Here is a 21,517-nt window from a genome sequence, read left to right on the forward strand (position 1 = left end):
TGTAGCAAACGTAGATCTCTATTCAGTAACCACATCTGTGGCTCTTGAACTGTATATGTTAATGTTGAGCTTCCTTCTGATTACAGCTGGTGAATTGAAATATCCTTGCAGTTGCTGGAAACTGCAATAGGCCTCAGTATCTCCTCCCACATCTAATAGAGTAGTGGTTCTCAACCAGGGGTACATGGCGGTAGGCAGAGGTCTTCCAAGGGGTACATCAACTCATCTAGATATTTGTCTAGTTTTACAACAGGCTACATAAAAAGCACTAGCAAAGTCAGCATAAACTAAAATTTCATACAGACAATGACTTGTTTATACTGCTCTATATACCAGGGATTGGCAACCCTTTGGCACGTGGCTTGCCAGGGTAAGCACCCTGGTGGGTAGGCCGGTTTGTTTACCTGCCGTGTCCACAGGTTCAACCGATCATGGCTCCCACTGGCCGCGGTTCACTGCTCCAGGCCAATGAGGGCGGTGGCCAGCACATCCCTTGTCCCGCGCTGCTTCCCGCCACCCCCATTGGCCTGAAGCGGCGAACCGCGGCCAGTGGGAGCTGTGATTGGCTGAACCTGCCAATGTGGCAGGTAAACAAACTGGCCCGGCCCACCACGGTGCTTACTCTGGCGAGCCACGTGCCAAAGGTTGCCGATCCCTGGTATATACTATACACTGAAATGTAAGTACAATATTTATATCTCGACTGATTTATTTTATAATTACATGGTAAAAATGAGAAAGTAAGCAATTTTTCAATAATAGTGTGCGGAGACACTTTTTTGTATTTTTGTGTCTGATTTTATAAGCAAGTGGTTTTGAAGTGAGGTTAACTTGGGGGTATGCAAGACAAATCAGACTCCTGAAAGAGGTACAGTAGTCTGGAAAGGTTGAAAGCCACTGAAATAGAATACTTGGCACTCATGCATTAGGGAGTAACATTAAGGGACTCCTGTCCATAAATCATGTGTTACATGTTTCTTGAGATTTATCCTCAACCTGAAGAGAGCTGCTTTTGCCTGATCTCAGCCAATAGCCAAGCCGGGCACTTACAGAGCTCTTGTTGATGTGTTCTCTCATCTTCCACATTCCACTCTACAACAATCCTAGAGGGTATGCTGTCCCTACACCCTTTAGTAGATAGTAAATATTTAATCTCAAAGCACAAGATCAGGTACTTTTCCAACAGTGTTTATTAAGGCCATCAATCCCAATTCACCATTTATAGTCATGTAGGATTCACTTTTGTCCTGAGACTTTTCCGGGCCTGGAAACTAAGGGCTTGTCTATGCTTAAAATGCTACAGAGGCACACCTGTAGTGCTTCAGTGTAGATGCTACCTATGCCGATGGGAGGGATTCTCCCATTGGTGCAAGAAATCCACCTCCATGAGGGGCAGTAGCTAGGTCGATGGAAGAATTCTTCCGTTGACCTAGCACTGTCTACACAGGGATTTAGGTTGGCTTAACTATGGATTTTTCTTGTGGAGATCAGGCCAGAGCATCTGTGTGAAGTGAATTCTTATCTTTTATTTACTATCAGATTGTGGCCCGGGGAGACTGCATTTACATAGGCTTTTGGTCTTCTACTCAGCTTGATGTGGAAAGAAAATTGTTTCAAAAAGCTTCTGAAGACCATCTGATTTCCCCCCACCTCTGAATCTGCTGATTTTTAAGTGTAGTCAGTTTTTTAAAGTGGAAAACCCCAAGAATTGTGTACTTAATGGAGTTATTAAAAGATAACTATAGTTGCAGCATGTGGACTGTTAAAGTTTCCCTCCCCCCCATTCCAAGTGCCTGGTGATTTTTCTCACTGCCATAACTGTGTAACAAAATTATAGAGACTGTGCCAAACAGATTCCGAGAGGAGAATTCTCAGGATATGGCTACACTTACAAATCTGCAGCGCTGGTAGTTGCAGCACTGGTCGTCCAGCTGTGCAGGGCCAGCGCTGGTGTGTGACCACACTCACAGCTACCAGCGCTGGTGTGTGGCCACATTTGCAGCATTTGCAGCGCTGTTGGGAGCAGTGCATTATGGGCAGCTATCCCAGCGTTCAAGTGGCAGCAACATGCTTTTCAAAAGAGGGGGGTGGGGTGGGGCGTAGTGTGACAGGGAGCGGGCGAGAGAGAGAGAGTGGATTTTTGGAGCCAACACTGTGTGTTACCTTCCTGCCTTGAAAAATCAGAACATGTTCCCGATCCCTTACCCTTAACTCTTAACTGCAAACAGCCTGCAGCCAATGGACTCCCTCTCTCCCCTCTGCCCCGTTTCTGTCAAGCAAACACTCACTCCCTGCCTGCCTCATTATTTCATTTGATTGTTCACAGATTGATCACAGCAAACAGGAGCTGTGTTTGTAGATAAGCAGCTCCGGGATCAACGGAGCTACGGAGCTCCAAGTTCACAACAAAACAAAGAGAGGCTGCATAACAAAACAAAGAGTAATTTATAAAAGCATTCTGGGATATCTGCTAATACCCTGGAGGCCAATAACAGTGCTGGTGTGTGGCCACACTTGATGACCAGCGCTGCAGCACCAGCGCTGCAATCTTTATTCCCCATGCTGAGCCAGGTGTACAGCCAGCGCTGTAGCCAGGGAGTTGCAGCGCTGGATGTGCCCTGCAGGTGTGGACACTTACTAATTGCAGCGCTGGAAAGCCTCCACCAGCGCTGCAACTCGCAAGTGTAGCCATACCCTGAGAGAAGGCCTTATGCCTGTCAGACTACCAAATCCTAACTTGGACTGTAATTTTTTGAAGAAATGAAAGGCACCATAAACTCTTCAATGTGGTGTTTGCACTCTTTATCTACAAGGACCTCTTAATGCACAGTTATGAAGAGCATTAAAAGTATATGGCCAACTTGCAAATCATTTTTCTGTCTGAAAATGTTGTGCCTGCTAGAGCTACAAATGACAAGATGACTACAACTGAGAGAAGTTAATGAAAACATTTTTCTTTTCCATTGTACTCTTGACAGCAATTTGTATAGTCAGTCTCTGTTTTGTTGGCAGTCAAGTTGCATGTCTTGTCTCTTGCACCAGCATAACAGCATCACACTTGTGCACCATTCTGTGTGGAGATCAGATTCCCAAGGCCATTCAAGAGTGGTGCTTACAAATAACAAAATGACAGGTTTCAGAGTAGCAGCTGTGTTAGTCTATATCTGCAAAAAGAACAGGAGTACTTGTGGCACCTTAGAGACTAACAAATTTATTTCAGCATAAGCTTTCATGGGCTACAGCTCACTTCTTCAGATGCATAGAATGGAACACACAGACAGGAGATATTTATACATACAGAGAACATGAAAAGGTGGAAGTATGCATACCAACTGGAAGAGTCCAATCAATTGAGATGAGCTATCGTTAGCAGCAGAAAAAAAACCTTTGAAATGATAATTGAGATGACCCACAGAAGATGTGAGGAGAACTTAACATAGGGAAGTAGAATCAATTAGTGTAATGACCCAACCATTCCCAGTCTCTGTTTAAACCTAAGTTAATTGTATCTAATTTGCATATTAATTCAAGTTCAGCAGTCTCTCTTTGGAGTCTGTTTTTGAAGTTTTTTTGTTGCAGAATTGCCACCTTCAAGTCTGTCACTGAGTGGTTAGAGAGGTTGAAGTGTTCTCCCACTGGTTTTTGAATGTTATGATTCCTGATGTCAGATTTGTGTGAATAAATGTCTCTCCATGATATTTCTTGTATGAGAAATTCAAAAATTAAAATATTAATTCAATGAATTTCTGCAGCATTGATCTTTCATGTCTTGAACCATTTCTCTTGTAGAATGTAGAACTATTTATTTAGCAGGCTAAAATGATGTTGAATTTCATAATAATTGCAAGATCCTGTCAGATTGCACTGAAATTATGGCATTCCAGTTCTTATTTATAGTATTCTGGTAGACTCCACAATGTGCTAGGTACTGTCCATGCACACAGGAAGAGTCCCTGCCTCAAAGACTTTGCTGTATTGGCATCTCTGAATGATGATAGTTAATGGATACTGATTTCCTATGGGCCTATAGCTCCCACCATCCCTCATGTGAACCAAATAGGTACTGTATATTTGACTGTTAGCTTATTGGCCAAAGTTCCCAAAAAAGTATTGCTGCAAAGTAATGCTAAAAGAGAGACAATACAGAATTACTAATATATATATTTGCTCTATAAGCAATATCTAAGTTCATGACAAACTTTCATAGCTTACTTTTAAAGTAGAAAACAGTGCTTGTGATTGGCAAATGAAATTATAATGGGAACCACATGAAAAGGCATATATAATGGAAATCTGCAAAGGAACATGATTCACTTTATAGGTATATACCCTCAATATGACATTAACATATGATTGGGTAATATATAAAATGTAACCAACCGCAAAAAGCAAAATTTCATGATTGGTTGAAAAGTGTTACTTGCAATCTAGTATGGTCTCTGTTGTTGAATAGGCCAAAATTGTTGTGACCTTCTGTACTTTGGAAATTTGGCATGTATTGCGACATAATGGAATATGTAACTATCTAGATGATTGACCTCAAGAGTGAAATCTGATGGTGATTGGTGGTGATAACAGTATAGCTCACTGCAAATTTATAGAATGAAGTAAACACATAGGGTATTAAAAACCTATGAAATGATTACCAACTTGGACCTAAGAAATGCTGCAACCTGGATTCCCAGGATGGGTGACTAGAGATTTTTCCTTTTTGCGTTTGTGCTGATTAATCCTAGATGTCTAAACTTTGATTAATAAAAAGCAATTGAGCATAACCATTTGATGTCTCCTTAATTAATGAACTGAACAGAACCCATTACGAAGTGTGTATCCATATTTGCTAACAAAGTTTAATTAATCAAGTTACAAAAAGATAACAGTGCTTGGTATGTGTTCTTGTCACTAGAAAATGGGCCAATATAAAAGCAGAAAGGGATAGGACCAGATGGGCAAATACAAGTATTTTAAATTTTTAGGATAAACACGTAACTCACATTTTGTGGCTTGAGAGCCATGGACATTTTCCCCTTCTGGTAAATCAGGTTTCTGCAAACTCTCTGTAGCAGTCTGGACCAATAGGTTTTTTTGTTTTATATCATTTCACAAAGGTTAATCTCCAGGTTTCCTCTGAAAGCAAACTTCCCAATGAGGATGGGATCAAATGAGTTATTCTGTAGCTCTTAAAACTTTACACTATTTGGATAAGACAACAAATGATTCAAACAAGGATATTGACAAATATTGACATATTAACAGGCTGTGTCACTGACAGGTTCCAGATTAGGAAATGGAGACTTTGAAGAATTCCAGTTTATGGTACAGAACATCTCTTCCTCCTCTTCTTCACCAGTCAGGAATCTGGACTCATAAGCTCTAAGTAGCAATGCCCACTGGAACCTATTTTTTAGGTAATTAAGTAATGTTACTTAATTACCCTTTTTTGGGTGGGGGCAGGGAGTTGATTAGTTTTTTTTGTGGTGGTAATGTTTGGCTTACGGTATTGATAGGCTCAGGTTACAGAGAAGAGAATTATGCCAGGTATGTATACCTGTCTCCTGTCATCTATAATATGACTAGAATGCATTGCATCAAGCAATGAATATTAGGTGCTAGGAGGAAACTTTTTCCTGGTGGCAGGTTATCCCATAACAACCTACTGACTGATCTATTTTTGCACCTTCCTCTGTAATATATGGCCCTGGCCACTGTACATGACAGGATAAAAATATAAAAATGGCTATACTAGGTCAGACCAATGGTCCATCCAGCCTAGTATCCTGTCTTCTGACAATGGCCAATGCTAGGTGCTTCAGAGGAAATGAACAGAACAGGCAATTACCAAGTGATCCATTCCCTGTTGTCCGTTCCCAGCATCTGACAGTCAGAGGCTTAGCCATCTTGGCTAATAGCCATTGATAGACCTATTCTCGATGAATGTATCTAATTATTTTTAACCCACTTATACTTTTGACCTCCACAACAGCCCCTGGCAATGAGATCCACAGGTTTACTGGGTGTTGTGTGAAGAAGTATTTCCTTATATTTTAAATCTGCTGCCTATTAATTTCATTAGGTGACCCCCGGTACTTCTGTTATGTGAAGGGGTAAATAACACTTCTTTAGTCACCTCTTCTACACCATTCATGATTTTGTAGACCTCTATCATATCCCCACCACTTTGTTCTGTTTAGAAAAGAGATAACTTTCCAGTCTTTTTCATCTCTCCTCACGTGGAAGCTGTTCCATACCCCTAATCTTTTTCCCCTTTTGCCCTTCTCTGTAATTTTTCCAGTTCTAATATATGTTTTTTGAGATGAGGCGACCAGAACAGCACACAGTATGCAAGGTGTGGCTGTACCATGGATTTTTATATAGTGGCATTATTATATTTTCTGTCTTATTATCTATCCCTTTCCTAATGATTCACAACATTCTTTAATTGCCAGGATTGCCTCTTTTTTTAAAAAAAATGGTGTCATGTCAACTGTCCTCCAGACATCTGGTACAGAGTCTGATTTAAGCAAGAGGTTACATACCACAATACTGAAATTTCATATTTGAGTTCCTTCAGAACACTTGGGTGAATACCATCTGGTCCTGTTAACTTATTATTGTTTAGTTTTATTGATTTGTTTCAAAGCCTCCTCTATTGACACGTCAAACTGGGGCAGTTCCTCAGATTTGTCACCTAAAAAGCATGGCTCAGGTGTGGGAATCTCCCTCACATCCTCTGCACTGAATACTGATGCAAAGAATTTATTTAGCTTCTCCGCAATGGCCTTTTCTATTCCATACTGGAATAGGCGGGCCATTAGTCTAATCAAATATCACAGTTCCTTTATTTCCTGAGTGGTTAGAACCACACTGAGCAGTGTGCACAATTTGGAGATTCATTCAAACTCAAACCTTAGTCCAGATTCATAGAAAGGTTCACTAAGAATGACAATGCTTTTGAAGGACACTGACCCCAGTTCTGAATAAAGCCGGGTCAGCTTATGATTTTTCAGTGAAATCCATACTTTTGCATGGTTTCAACACCAAACCTGCTTTAAATAAATGGGATAGTGGTGGAAATGACAGAGATCTCTCATTGACTTGGTTCTCAGATGGCATTTGAGCAAAATGCACTAGTAAATGTCATTCCAGAATCCTGATGCTACAGTAAATTGAAGACAATCCTGTTGTAAAATGCAAATTACTTTCACTTTTAGATCAGTAGCAGTTTCTTAAAATGTGGGGCCACTTGGTTAATAGTTTGAAAGAAACATATATTTTATATATTTCTGCTCAAGTAACAGTCCCTGTACAAACATCAGTGATCAAGAACATAGGTAAGCAGGGCAATTTCTGGATGATTTCAGTTATATTAAAATAACACCGGCACAGATATAATCCTGGTTCTCTTATATGTTTCATGTCATTTAAGTCAATCTGCTCATTTTCCTCAAATCAGCTTTTTGAAAATAAGGAAAAAAGGTTATTTTTAGTGCAAATAAACCCAAACACACATTAAAATTAATTTGGCACCATTTTATGAAATGTCATACTTCTTGAATGAGCAAATAAGCTACAATTTTAACTAGTTTTGAATGCCATGTGTGGTAGAACACAGCAGAGCAGAATTTTTGTATATCCAAAATGCAAAACAGAATTGCAGCATTTTGTGGCATATGGCAGGAATAGCAGTTACAAATGGGATAAGAAAGCCCCTCTTTGGTTTAAAAAAAAATTGGTCAAGTGAAAACCAAGGATATGTATGTGATAAATTGCTTGAAACCCTTCTTGTATGGATCCTAACCTCTAGGTGACTATGTAAGCCATGTCAGAAACAGAGCAGCTGACAGGGACAAATCTTTTGGGCCGCTCATTATTATTCATTATTTGCATTACTGTAGCTCCTAGGAGCCATAGGCATGGACCAGGACTCCATTGTGCTAAGCATTGTACAAAGACAGAACAGAAATATTTCTCTGCTCCAAAGATTGTTTGTCAAGGGCAGAGAAAAGAAATGTTGCAGTAATTGAGTCTCAAGATGAGAGCTTGGATGAGAGTGTTTGAGTGGTCCCTCAGCACAAACTTCATCAACTTCCCATGAGCTGATGATTGTCCTGGTTAAAAGTTGTTCTGTGCACATTTAGTGAATAAGAGAACCTATTCTGTTGGGCAGCTAGAACAAAATGCCTTGAACCAACAAACTTTTTCTAAATCTGTCTCTAGGCACAGAGCTATAACTATTGGCTGAACACTGATTGATTATGAGTTCAGAGAATGAAGATATGGAAATCTTCCACAGCCAGATCTGCACAGCAACATACTTCTGTGCACATGTGGACATTCAATAACTTTGTTTGGAGAGCATCTCAATATTAGAATTTGGCCCTGGCTTCAAATACTGGTTTTGATTAAACAAAAAATGGTGTGGTCTTTTAATAGCATAATAATCATGAGTGCACATTATATACATTAGAGAGACAAGGTGTGTGTGGTAATATCTTTTATTGCACCATCTTCTGTTGGTGAAGACACAAGTTTTCGAGCTTTTTCAGGTCTGGGAAAGGTACACAGTGTTACAGCTAAATACAAGGTGGAACAGATCGTTTAGCATAAGTAGTTAACACACATTCTAAGATCGTTCAAAGTGACATGTCCCATTAACTGCAGTCATAGGACAGAAAATGGGGGGTTGTGGGTTACAGATTGTTGTAATAAGCCATACATTTAGTGTCCTTATTAAGACCATGCTTTTTAGAGTCTAGCAAAGGTATGGATTTAAGCGTCCAGGCTTGTCTTTTGAAGGTGTTGTACCTGTTTCCTTTGAGGATGAGATCTCACCTGTCAGATATGGAGTGATTGCTTTCTGAAAAGTGTTCACTCGTAGGTGATATGATGTTTCTGTCTTATTTTTTTTCTGTGGGAATTCATTCAAGAGTGTAGTGATTGTCTGGTTTCACCCACATAGGTCATTTAGAGCACTGGATGAAGTACGCCACATATTGTGATAGGCATGTGTAGAATCCATGGTATTGATCACTATAGCAGTGGAGATATGTCTGCAAATTTTGCATTTATTGTTATGGCAGGGTCTGGTGCTCCTTTGAGTTGATTGGTCCTGGTCTGTGGGGAGCTTGCGTCTGATGATGAGCTTGGAGAGTTTGGGGGTTGTTTGAAGGCCAGAAGAGGGGGTTCAGGAAAGGTTCTTTCAGAATGTGGTCCCCCTCAAGTATTGATTGCAATTGTTTAATGATATCCCATATGGGTTTCAGTATGGGGTAGTAACTGACGATTAGGGATATGTGGTCAGAGTTTTCCCCCACACCCTCTATTGAAGCAGGTTCTCTTGGGGTATTTGGGTGACCCATTCCATGATGTGATCTACTTCTCTGGTGGAGTTTCCTTGTTTGGTGAAGGTGGTTTTAAGTATGTTAAGGTGTGTATTCCACATGTTCTTCTCTGTGGTATCTGAGTGCCTAGCTATAGATAACAGATTGTTTTGTTGGGATGGTTACTGGATCTATGAGGTAAATATGATGATCTGTGGGTTTCTTGTATACAGTTGTCTGTAAAGTTCCATTGTTGAAGCTGATCATGGTTTCCAGAAATTTTATACTAGTGCAGGAGTGTTCGAGAGCGAGAGTGATGAATGGGTGGTGATGGTTGAAGCTGTAGTGGAAATCTGAAAGAGTTTAGGTCCTCCGTCCATAGGATGAAAATATCATCAATGTATCTCAGGTATATAATTTGGTTTTGTGATGCATTTGTCCAGAAATTCTTCCTCAAGGTGGCCCAGGAAGAGGTTGGCATATTGGGGAGCCATCTTAGTACCCATGGCTGTTCCTCTGGTTTGAACAAAGTGTTTTGTCATTGAATGTAAAATTGTTATGGGTGAGGATTAAATGGATCATTTGGCAATGTATTTGGGGTGGATATCTAAGGGTTGTCCATTGTATTGTAGATATTTGAGGCAGGCAGCGATGCTGTCATTGTGATGGATGTTGGTGTATAGGGAATTGACATCCATGGTGGCAAGGATGGTGTTCTGGTTGTTAAGGTTGCAGAGTAGCTAGAGGACATCAGTTGTGTCTTGGAGGAAGCTGGCTGTTGCTGTGGTGAGTGGTTTGAAGATGGTTTCTGTAAATCCTCATATTTCTTCAGTAAGAGTGCCATGGCCAGATACGATGTGTCTGCCTGGGTTCTCTTATTTGTATATCTTGGGAAGCATGTAGAAGGTCCCTGGGGTGGGGATTCATGGGGGATGAGGTTGTAGAGTTTCTCTTGGAGTTGTTTGGGGAAGGATTTGGTGATATCCTTAAATTCTTGGGTGAATTGTGGTGTGGTATCTTCTTTGAGTTCTTTATAGTAGATAGTATTGGGGAGTTGTCAGTTGGCCTAGTTGATGTAATCATCACAGTTGAGAACTATGATGGTATGCTCTTTGTCTGCTGGTTTGATCACTATCTGGTGGTTGGATTTCAGGGACGATATAGCTGTCCTCTCAGTGGTGGAGAGATGTGGTGGATGTGATGTTTGTTAAGGATTTCACAGTCACTTTTCTTCCTGAAGCAACAAATATAATGATCAAATGTGTGGTTTCGCCCATTGTGGGGTATCCAGTCAGATTATTCTTTTTTCTTATGACTCTCAGTGGAGACGTGGTAGTTGTGGGTGGTGTCGTCATTATTTTGGAAATAATTCTTTGAGGTGGAGTCAGTGAAATAATTCTTCCAGTTCTTCACATGTTAATATGTGATCTGGTTCTGTGGTGGGGCAGAAGTTCAGTCTTTTGGAGAGTATAGATCATTTAGCTCTGCTTAGGGGGAGTCTTGATAAATGGATGATTTGGTCTTGTGTACTGTCCATGTGTTGCGTCCATGGTTTCTCCTAGAGGTTGTGGTCGGTGGGTTGTGGAGCTGTGTTGGTTCCACTTTTTGTTTTTGTGTTGGATGGCTATCATCAGGCTTTTTGATAGCTGTTTTGGGTTTCTTTCCAGTTCACCAGGTAGTTTTCCTGTTTTCCCCTTCCAGTGTGTGGGAGTATGTGATGTTTTTTGTTTGAGGTGGTCCCTTCTGGAGTATGTGAAGTGCAGGAGGTGATTTCTCAGTTTTTTGGAAATCCTTCTGCCGAGCTATTCAGCATATTTGGAGTTCTATGTAGTGATCAGAGGATTAGAGATGGTGAGTCCTTTGGGAATGAAGTTTTGTTTCTTGCATTTGCTTGGGAAGTAGATGCCACTGTTATGTTGTGCTTCCTTTTTCTTTGTGCTGTGGAGTTTTCATTTCAGAAAGCCAAATTTGATGTCTTCCATTGCTGTTTGCAGTACATAAGAACATAAGAATGGCCATATCGGGTCAGACCAAAGGTCCATCTAGCCCAGTATCCTATCTTCTGACAATGACCAGTACCAGGTGCCCCAGAGGGAATGAACAGAACAGGTAATCATCAAGTGATCCATCCCCTGTCACCCATTCCCAGTTTCTGACAGTGTTGGTGTAGCTGTGTTGATTCCAGGATATTAGAGAGACACGGTGGGTAAGATAATATCTTTTATTGGACCAACTGCTGCTGGTGAAAAAGCTAAGCTTTTGAGCTACACAGAGCTCATCTTCAGGTCTGGGAAACTTAGTATGTCACAGCTAAATACAATGTGAAATAGATTGTTTATCCTAAGTAGTTAACATGTATTCTAAGGGGCCATTCAAGATCAGTGTCCCATTAACACCTCCGCAGTCATAGGACAAAAAAGGGGTTAGTGGGTTACAGATTGTTGTAATAAGCCATAAATCCAGTGTCTTTATTAAGCTTATGATTTTTAGCGTCTAGCTAAGTTATGAATGTAAGCTCCCAAACTCATCTTTTGAAGATGTTGTGCAGGTTTCCTTTGAGAATGAGGACTGACAGGTTAGATATGGAGTGATCATTTTGTAAAAACTGTTCATCCAATTTATCAAGACCTGACTGAACCTGAAGTATCTGTACTCTCCAAGAGACTGAGCTTCTGCCCAACCATAAAACCTGGTACCCTACTAGCATGTGGAGAGCTAAAATAATTGGTTTCACTGATGCTGCCTCAAATAACTTATTCCTGTATTTTAGTTGTTTCATAGTGTATGATTGATGTGTAACTTATATGTAATTTAAGACTAACACTTCTGATAGATCCATAGCAGCTCACTGAAGTTAATATATTTGTGTGTATTACATTGTTAAAATACTACTACTTTGTGATCATAGACTTTAAGGTCAGAAGGGACCATCATGACCATCTAGTCTGACCTCCTGCACATTGCAGGCCACAGAACCTCACCCACCCATTCCTGTAGTAAACTCCTAATCTCTGGCTGAGTTACTGAAGTCCTCAAATCATGGTTTAAAGACTTCAAGTTATAGAGAATCCTCCATTTACACTAGTTAAACCTGCAAGTGACCTGTACCCCATGGTGCAGAAGACGGCAACCCCCCGTCCAGGGTCTCTCTCAATCTGACACAGAGGAAAATTCTTTCCTGACCCCAAATATGGTGATCAGTTAGACTCTGAGCATGTGGGCAAGATCCAGCAGTCAGACATCTGGGAAAGAATTCTCTGTAGTAACTCAGAGCCCTCCTGATTTGATCATGTTTTCAGTAGAAATCTGAAATTTTCTAATGCGGACACTCTTGTAATTTCTACTATGTGGTGTTTTGTCACAGTATGTCAACTCCTCTCATGTCATTCCACCATGACAGAACAGAATGTGATAGAAAATGCCACAAAAGAATCTGGCCTGCTAGGCCATATGGTTACATAAATGAGGACAGGAAACCCTCACCAGCTCAGTATAGACAGTAGTAGAATAAGTGACTAAAGTAATGACCGTAATATTTCCAGACTGGCACATGCTGATATTCAACAGATTTTATAGGCACACGTATCTGTTTAAAAGAAAAATTTGGAATAATTTTGTTTTCAACATCCAGCAATTTGGTCTAAATGACCTTTGATCCCTTCTGCTTTGCTCTTAAGACTTAAATGTATTCTTTATTACAACAGTAATTGTTCCATGAATTGCAGGAGTTGCTTAATGCATTCATGACAAATCTTTAAATAGTAACTGAAAACCAAAGCATCTTCACAAAGTCTTACCAGCTGAAACACGAGTCTGTGAAAGCAATTCTTAGTAAAAGTTGGTAAATGCAAAAATATGCTTGCAAATCTTTCTTGGTGAAAATGATGTTACCTGTTACAGTTCTAGCTGAGTCCAAAAATGGCTATAATTGCACAATTGACTGGTAAAAATGCAGTGGGTAGGCATCTCATCATTAAAAATATGTAGCATTTTAATTTGGTAAATGTATCATTTGTCCAGTTTCACTTTCACTTGCCCTTGTATCAGGAAGAATTAGTAAGGTAGATCATCAAGGTTCTGGTGAAGTCACCAAAGTGCTGCTTCGGTGTGCAAATGAGACTTAAAGCTACCTTAATCACACTGCTGAGAATTCCTTCACCAGGGCCACCCAGAGGATTCAGCAGGCCTGGGGCAAAGCAATTTCGGGGTCCCCTTCCATAAAAAAAAGTTGCAATACTATAGAATGCTATATTCTCACAGGGGCCCCTGCAGGGTCCGGGGCCTGGGGCAAATTGCCCCACTTGCCCCCTCCCCCTCCCGGGCAGCCCTGTCCTTCACTGTGGGGGAACACTTGCTGACATTAACAAATATTTGTTCAGGAATCAAGCACAGGGTTAAAACAAACCCCCAAACTCTTGAGTTCTCATATTGCAATAAATCAGGGTTTCTCAAACTGGGGTCTGTGGACCTGTGGGGGTCTGTGAGTGCACTCCAGGGGGTCCGCGAGTCATGTCTGGGGCTGCTGGCCCCACTGATAAACTCCTCCCCCTCCCTGCCAGTGCCTCCTGCATGCCGGGGAACAGCTGTTCAGCAGCGGATAGGAGGTGCTGGGAGGGAGGGGGAGGAGTGGGGACAGGGTGTGCTCAAGGGAGGGGGCAGAAAGAGGTGAGGAAAAGGAGGGGCAAGAGTGGAGTGGGGATGGGAAGAGTTGGGGCAGGAGTGGGGCCTTGGGGGAAGGGGTGGAGAGGGGGCAGGGCTTGGGGGTCCGCAAAAATTTTTAAATTAAAATGGGGGTCCTCGGGTTGCTAAAGTTTGAGAACTGCTGCGATAACTTAAATAAGAGGCAGCAGCCATCATGTTAATTGAATATTGGAGTTCTATTATACCAAGATTGTACTGTGCTATAAAATAAATATAATACATTTAGGACATCAATAAAATACTTTTGATAGATCAGAGTACCTCATGTGCATATGTATACGTGAGGAATGCATACAAAAACTGCCTTGAATTTAAATATCCTACAGAAACATCCAATAATTAAATATCTGGAGGTACTGCAGAAAATGAGATGCAATGCAACTCAAATATATGTATAACTTAATCAGTGCAAACATAATTGAAATGACAATTTAAGATGAAATATAGAGTGATGTGAATACTAATATTGATAGAAATGGGGCTAAATACTGTGATACACCAACATATGTAAATCCTGCTGTGATTGCAAGCTATGATTAATTGGAAAAAAGATTATTTTTCAAATGTATTGGACGCAAAACAGGGTGGGAAGGGTAAGGTTTTGAGAAGATGTGTTAATAGCTGGAAGTGCAATTTTGAAAATGGCATATTAACTCATAAGTTACTGGCTTGCCTGGATGTCAAAAAAAGTGTTAGTTCCAAGCTGGCAACAGAATCACATTGATTCTTACCACTGATCTATCTAGGAACTCCTGGGGAATATCCGAAAGTATATAAATAATGTACATTAAGAATGGGTTGTTGCCTAGAATTAAATCCTGTACTTCCCAGCAACCCCCAGCTATTTCCCCATAAATAGTTGGGCTTGATGCAGGGTATTAGGCAGGACTATGAGAAAGTAATGTTCTCACTCTCGGCACACGATGGAGCAAAAGTAACAGACCTACTCCAAGGCCTTTACTGTCATACATTATAGCTCAGTCTGGCTGCTGAGAGCGTCTTCCTTGTGAGTATGCTGCAGTCTCTGTATTTCAGGAACACAGAGTGAGACCGGAATATAATGCTGAAACCACAACTCATTTAGATATGTAACAAGATGGTTCCTACAGACTATGCAGTGAAGTGTCCCCAGTGATGCACCAATACTTGCATAATCATAGAAAAAAAGTCCTTTCTGTTGATGTATTCTGTGGTAAGGTGATCTGATGCCAAGATAGGGATGTGCCACTGCACCACAGTTCAGGAATGCCACTGCTGCAAGTCCATCCATTATGTCCTGGACATTGCCAAGAGCCACAGTTCTGCATAGCAGAAAACAATTAATGGCCCCGCATGCTTGCATGACAATAGCCGCTTGCAGTGGATTTTCCAATTCCAAAATGATTTCCCACTGTCTGGCAGCAATTCAGTATTGCAAGTTTCCACAATGTGATCACCACTCACTGCTCCGCTGCTCATGCAGCTCTCATTCTGGTGTCCCTGCGCTGGAGGGTTGGGATGAGTTTGGCACACGGATCCAGGAATGTGGCCTTGTGCATCTGAAAATTTTGCAGCTACTGCTCATCATCCCAAGCCTGCTTTACAGTGTGATCCCACCCATCAGTGCTCATTTCTAGGGCCCAGAAATAGCACTCTGCCATTTATCACAGCAATCTGACCTTCAGGAAATTGTCATGTTCCTTGCTGGTCTTCCTGTGCCTCTGCAAATACTGAAGGATTGTATGTCCTGTGCTTTCAATGCTCATGACAATAGTGCAGATCTCTGCGGGCTGCACATTTGTCAGAGATGGTGGACAGTGACAAGTCCCAGGTGGGTGTGTAGGATTTTTGAAACAGGCATGAAAATTATGGAATGGATATGTCATTAGGGGGTGGAGAAAATCGTATGATAGGAATTTGACCATACAGTCTCAGTCATCCCTGTGGGACTGATTTCTGCCCCACCATGCACTGCCAAACCTTCTCAAAAGTCAGTGTGCTGGATGGTGGTGAATTGCACACTGGAATACCTACCCATGATGCACTGCATAGTGCTCCGAAACACAAGTGATGAGTATGCACAGCACTGATACAAGGAGCCAAGTATGCACTTACATAAGCAATATGCTAACTGTGATGGCTTTACGCTGACATAATTTGTGTTGGCAAAAATGTGTAGTGTAGACATGCCTTAGAAATGGGTCTGAACCATGAACCATAGTAGAGAATGGAGGCCTAAACTACAACTCCCATAAGGTAATGTGCTGATAGGGAAATTTAAAGTTTTTTGTTGAACTAATTTGAAACAAAACAGTTCAAAGAATGAAATATTCTGATCTGGATCAAATTGACTCAACATGAAATATTTCATTTTGATTTTCCTGACAGAAAATTGAAAAATGTCCATAGAATGAAATTTATCACACAGAAAATTTTGATTTTATGGAAACTGCATTTTTCTTCATGGAAAACCATTCTGACAGAAAATTCCTGACCATCTCTACAAATGAGAAACGGTCTTCTTTCATAGAAATCTTAGAATACTATTTTTAAAATTTTATTTGATCTGTGTAGTAATTCTGGTGGTTAGTAAAGTGTTCTGCATTTAACAGAAACCTGGCTCCATTTTCTAAGCAACATTGACAGTCTTTATTCAAAATTACCACTCAGAAGAAAAATTGCTGATTACTTATTCTCCAGAGAAATTAATCATAAACATTGTTGGCACTTACAACTTCACAATTAAATTAAGCGCACAGCATGGAGTCATGTCTTTAAAAAAAGAAAAAAAGGGGGGGGGTGTAAAAATCTGGCAGGAGTTACAAAGGCTGTAAAGATGCTCTTTATTGCTCTAAACACAGTCAGAAATAAAATAAGACTCATTATAAATATATAAGGATGTGGCAAATGAAAGACCTAATCATTTCTATATTGGGACCCAATGTTGCTCCCTTAGCAGTCAATGGAATTGAGTGCAATGGAAACAGGATGTCACCCCATTGTCTCGAATTGTTATTAACAAAATAAAAATTCAGGCCTGTTAACAGAATACTATGTACTTGGCTACATTTTGCATAATGTTTTAGCACATCAATATATCTAGACTGCTTATAGTTTTATATTTTCATAGTTTATAATAGCAGTAACACTCCCTGGATTAAGCATTTCTTGGAATTTGGTGGGTTATGGTCTGACTTAATCTTTTCCAGCTAGTCTCCAAGGGTGTGGAGAGGCTTCCATTGGGCTTTGGATCAGGCTCTAACTGCCAGGGATTACTTTCCTTGCTCTTTGTTATTGCTTAATTGTTTGAGCTGTCCTACAAAGTGGATTAAAGTCTGAACATCCTATTTGTTTGTTTGCACTGGGAGATCAAGGAGTACCATTTCTGCTAAAATGAAACTTCTGCTCATGTGGAATTTTTTGATTGGGAAGTGGCTTCAGTAAATTAATAGGAAAATAAGATCCCAACACACTGGCTTGTGAATATTAATATCCTGTTGTGGTTTTAATAATATTCTCCTTGAAGCCTTCTTTAAACAATGCATTTTCTTTTACAAGCACACTTGAAATTACTATAGCCAGAGCCATCCCTAGGTTAGGGCGAATTGGGGTGACTACTCCAGGCCCCATGTTTTGACATCATGGTGTCAGATACAATACTTTGCACACACCCATCAGAGTGTGCATGTGTGTTGCTCAGGGGGCTGGCGGATCCCGGGGGACTGGTGGCAATCTGTGGGGGGATCCTGGCAGTGGTTCTTGGGTTTGCCCCACAGTGCTGGAGGTGGCAGTGATTGCCCCTGCATGGGCCTTGTGGATGGTTGCCCCAGAGATGGGGGTCTGTGGCAGTGGTGGGATCAGAGGCAGGAGGCGGTGCTGGGTAAGTGCAGGGCGGGGGGCAGGGAGTGCAGCTGTGGGGGCATCCCACAGGCCGAGACCTCCCAGCCCCATCTCGTAGAGGTTCCTGGCCCTGCCTGCTGGTAGCAAGGTCGCGGGAAGGCCCCGGTTCTGGGAGCCTGTGAGAGACCCGTTCACGGCTGGTTATTTCTGTGTGGGGCAGGGAGCTGGTCCAGCCCGCCGGATCTTGGCCCATGAGTTCCCTGCGGGGGTGCACAGTGGCTCGGACACTGGTTCCCAGCTAAAGGGTCCATGCACAGCTCAGTTCTGGGGCAGGGTTGCTCCATGAGGAGTTTTTTTTAATTATATGAACTTCATTATAATTATACATAGGAACTACAATATAATTAATTATACAGCTGGGCGCTATCAATATTTAACCTGCAGCTGCACTTGAAGTTCACTGCAACCAGATTTCACCTGTATAAAAATTTTTAAGGGGGGGCACATACAGGCTGATTTGTCCCAGGCCCTGCACCCCCCCTAGGGAATGCCGACTATAGCATTTCCAGCTTCACTTAACTTTCATACTATATAGTCACTGTATGGGCAGATAGGAGTAAATAATGTGGGAGTGGGGGGTGTTATGCAAATGAGATGTAATGTTTGAATAAAGGAACAGAACTCCAAGCCCCGCCCCCTGCCCTTTTATGGAGTTGCGTCTCCATCCTTCCTCGACTACAGCAGCAGCCCTGCTGGAGGACAGGGCTAGGGATGGTACAGAGGCCGGAGAAGCTGCCAGCATTCTGCTCCTTTCCCTGCTGCCCCTCCCAACGGGGAAAGGACCAGAACACCCAGCCCTGCCCCCCAGCTCTCTCCTCTGGTGGGGCTGCTGCTGTGTCTTTCCAGTACGCTGTACTAGCTATAAATAGCTTCCTGGTACGGTATACCAGAGCATAACGGCTTACTTGCACTGCTGACTAGTGTATGCAGAAGCTTGAGAGGCATGGAAGTGAGATGAGTGCCTGTGTAGTTAAAAAATGCTGGTCTTTAAAACTCTGGACACAAATGGAGAAAATGAATATGGCACCTAGTGTGTGGGTATTGTATGGTGCTTAAGGGAAGCCATATTGCAGTGTGTGCCTGGGGAAACAAATACATTGAAGTATAAAAATGTGTATGATATGAGTACATCCTGTTGTTCCTGAGTTGTGTTTATAAATGAAATACTCTTACACAGGGCAAAATATTAAACAATACTCTTCATATTTTGGATCTGCATGGGACACCTGGGACTAAACAAAGACCAAAGCAGAGATTGAAGTAAATTGATCCAGACCTAGATATATGTGTTAGAACAAATGTAAGCATAAATCAGAGAGACATATTTCCTGTAAAATGTTGTGATTTGAGAAGTCTCGGAGGGTGTCTTCGGGCCTGTAGTATTAGCATTGGTGATCCAAACTTGGGTCTCAGCACCTAGGTTAGTCTAACCTGGATGTGAGCAGCCACCCTGCAGAATCATACCCAAGTTACTGTCCTCACTGGTGCTGTTCATCTCTGTGTGTTAGGACTTTTGGGGGCACAGCCCATAGACTCATAGGACTGGAAAGGACCTCGAGTGGTCATCTAGTCCAGTGCCCTGCACCCATGGCGGGACTCAGTATTATCTAGACCATTCCTGAGAGGTATTTGTCTAACCTCCTCTTAAAAATCTCCAGCGATGGAGATTCCACAACCTCCTTAGGCAATTTATTCCAGTGCTTAACCACCCTGACAGTTAGGTTTCCTAATGTCCAACCTAAACCTCCCTTGCTGCAATTTAAGCCCATTGCTTCTCATCCTATCCTCAGAGTTTAAGCAGAACAATTCTTCTCCCTCTTCCTTGTAGCAACTTTTTATGTACTTGAGAACTGTCATCAGGTCTTCTATTTTCCAGACTAAATAAACCCAATTTTTTCAATCTTCCCTCATAGGTCATGTTTTCTAGACCTGTAATAATTTTTGTTGCTCTTCTCTGGACTTTCTCTAATTTGTCCTAATCTTTCCTGAAATGTGGCGCCCAGAACTGGACACAATACTCCAGATGAGGCCTAATCAGAACGGAGTAGAGCGGAAGAATTCTCGTGTCTTACTTATAACACTCCTGCTAATACATCCCAGAATGATGTTCGCTTTTTTTGCAACAGTGTTACATTGTTGACTCATATTTAGCTTGTGGTCCACTCTGACCCCAAGATCCCTTTCTGTAGTATTCCTTCCTAGGCTGTCATTTCCCATTTTGTATGCGTGCTACTAATTGTTCCTTCCTAAATGGAATACTTTGCATTTGTCCTTATTGAATTTCATCCTATTTAGTTCAGACCATTTCTCCAGTTTGTCCAGATCACTTTGTATTTTAATCCTATCCTCCAAAGCACTTGCAACCCCTCCCAGCTTGGTATCGTCCACAAACTTTATAATGTACTCTCTATGCCATTATCTAAATCATTGACGATATTGAACAGAACCTGACCCAGAACTGATCCCTGCGGGACCCCACTCGATATGCCCTGCCAGCATGACTGTGAACCACTGATAACTACTCTCTGGGAACAATTTTCCAACCAGTTTTGCACACACCTTATAGTACCTCCATCTAGGTGGCATTTCTGTAGTTTGTTTATGAGAAGGTCATGTGAGACAGTATCAAAAGCTTTACTAAAGTCAAGATATACCACGTACCTCCTATCCACAAGGCTTTTTACCCTGTCAAAGAAAGCTATCAGGTTGTTTTGACACAATTTGTTCTTGACAAATCCATGCTGACTGTTACTTATCACCTTATTATGTTCTAGATGTTTGCAAATTGATTGCTTAATTATTTGCTCCATTATCTTTCCCAGTACATAAGTTAATCTGACTGGTCTGTAATTCTCCAGGTTGTCCTTATTTCCCTTTTTATAGATGGGCACTATATTTGCCCTTTTCCAGTCATCGGGAATCTCTCCCGTCTTCCATGACTTTTCAAAGATAATTGCTAATGACTCAGATATCTCCTCAGTCAGCTCCCTGAGTATTCTAGGATGCCTTTCATCAGGCCCTGCTGACTTGAAGATATCTAACTTGTCTAAGTAATTTTTAACTTGTTCTTTTCCTATTTTAGCTTCTGATCCTACCTCATTTTCACTGACATTCACTACTTTAGATGTCCAATCGCCACCAACCTTCTCGGTGAAAACCAAAACGAAGTCATTAAGCACCTCTGCCATTTCCACATTTTCTGTTATTATTTCCACCCCCTCATTGAGTAACGGGCCTACCTTGTCCTTGTTCTTCCTCTTGCTTCTAATTTATTTGTAGAATGTTTTCTTGTAACCCTTTATGTCTCTAGCTAGTTTGATCTTATTTTGTGCCTTGGCCGTTCTATTTTTCTCCCTACATACTTGTGTTTTTTGTTTATATTCATCCTTTGTAATTTGACCTAGTTTCCACTTTTTGTAGGACACTTTTTTGATTTTTTAGATCATTGAGGATTTCCTGGTTAAGACAGGGTGCTCTCTTGCCATACTTCCTATCTTTCCTACGCAGTGGGATAGTTTGCTCTTGTGCCCTTAATAATTTCTCTTTGAAAAACTGCCAACTGTCTTCAATTGTTTTTTCCCCTTAGATTTGCTTCCCATGGGATCTTACCTACCAAC

General features: G+C 41.4%; 1 protein-coding gene and 1 long non-coding RNA gene across 5 annotated transcripts in view; one reads left to right on the forward strand and one right to left on the reverse strand.

The window, feature by feature from the left end:
- LOC120405525 overlaps window positions 1–21,517 on the forward strand; it is a 192,962-nt gene that overhangs the window by 93,496 nt on the left and 77,949 nt on the right. The gene's annotated exons all lie outside the window — the stretch shown is intronic.
- The window catches only part of GABRB1 (gamma-aminobutyric acid type A receptor subunit beta1), a 228,705-nt gene that overhangs the window by 81,004 nt on the left and 126,184 nt on the right, over window positions 1–21,517 (reverse strand). The gene's annotated exons all lie outside the window — the stretch shown is intronic.

This window comes from Mauremys reevesii, linkage group 5 (genome assembly GCF_016161935.1).
Source record: "Mauremys reevesii isolate NIE-2019 linkage group 5, ASM1616193v1, whole genome shotgun sequence".
Taxonomy (NCBI): domain Eukaryota; kingdom Metazoa; phylum Chordata; order Testudines; family Geoemydidae; genus Mauremys; species Mauremys reevesii.